Raw genomic sequence first — 1,422 nt, 5'->3', positions numbered from 1 at the left:
TGCAGCACGTGGTTCAATTGTCAGAAAGCCTGCATTTCTACGTGGCTAAGAGGACAGCTTCTCTGCAAGATCTACAAGTTCTGGATGACTGGTAAACTTAAGGCTCCTTATTTGGTTGTAATATTGGTCTGTTCACTAACATTTTGGAACTATCGCACGTAACCTTTTTGGGCAATGTTTTAGCCTGCGACAGACAGTTTTATTTCCAATCACCAGAATTGTAATTTCCGCCCCATAGATATTTTACGTGGAAAATATCGTGACAAGTGACGAGGCACGCAACAAAAAATTTCGAACTTTTTGTGCAATAATTTTGCATCGCACGCTGTAGTCCGCATAGTACGTCTCCAACATTTCCGCAAAATCTCAGCAACTTGCGGTTTGTGTAGATGACGAAGGAAACGTTACGAAACACCATTAGAAGATGTCAGAGGTTATATCAATTTTTGATATTCATTTATAAGCACGATATTGTACATTTGAAAATGACTACACAGTTGGAAATGCCACTGTGTTGAGCGGAAATTAACTGTCAAAGGCAAAAGTCTCTTCAGGTTAGAAAATGCTACAAGAGTATGAACTCATCGAAAGATAATTACTACAGTAACAAAAGCAGGAAAGGTGACGTATAACTCTGTGCGTCAATAACTGGTGTGTGGCTGTGGTCACATGCTACTTGGCTGGTAGAAGAAGAACGTGGCATACGAGAGAATTAAGTTCACATCAGGTACGCCTAAGTTTTCCTAAATCAAATGTATGAACACAGAGTACTTGAAATTATCCTCACAACGCTAGGGAATGGGGGAAGCTGTTTGGTGTCTGATTCAGGTTGATCGAAAAGTGAAGCCTAGTGCGACGTTAACTAACGTTTTGCGGCTGAGTACTTGTTCGTAACAGCATCCCACACGAACAAACCAGTGGCGACTTTACCTAATGTTTCTCACACTTTAGGTAACTGGGCTATGAACTGCTCTATTTAAAAAGAATAGCTCGATGTTGTCATGGGGTCAAGCCGCGCACGTCTTCTTTCATGCTCAGCTACTAACTCGCTGCAAATAATCTGTAGCTGTGATCCTGCAAGCAAATACTCTGTGCATTGGCTAGAATTGCGATTAAATTAAATACACAGGAATGTAAAAGAAATGGATAATTTTAAAGAAAGGGCTCTATTCTAACACCCTTAACTGATATAGACGATAGATAATATGTTGAATAATGTTTATTCAAGAATTTACATCTCAAGCGGGAAGTGGTCCTACTATATACAGTTAAAATACAGACAGAAAATAACCTTATCAAGTGCAATAAAGTTGTATTGAGATTTTTATGGGAGCGGCAGCAGAATCCCCAAGGTAAATAGTTATCCAAGGTTCACTAAAACTAAGACAATTTCGTGATCACAACACACGGATTAGTCACCAG

This window comes from Schistocerca americana, chromosome 7 (genome assembly GCF_021461395.2).
Source record: "Schistocerca americana isolate TAMUIC-IGC-003095 chromosome 7, iqSchAmer2.1, whole genome shotgun sequence".
Taxonomy (NCBI): Eukaryota; Metazoa; Arthropoda; class Insecta; order Orthoptera; family Acrididae; genus Schistocerca; species Schistocerca americana.
The sequence above is the reverse complement of the archived record's forward strand: the minus strand, read 5'-3'. Positions refer to the sequence as shown.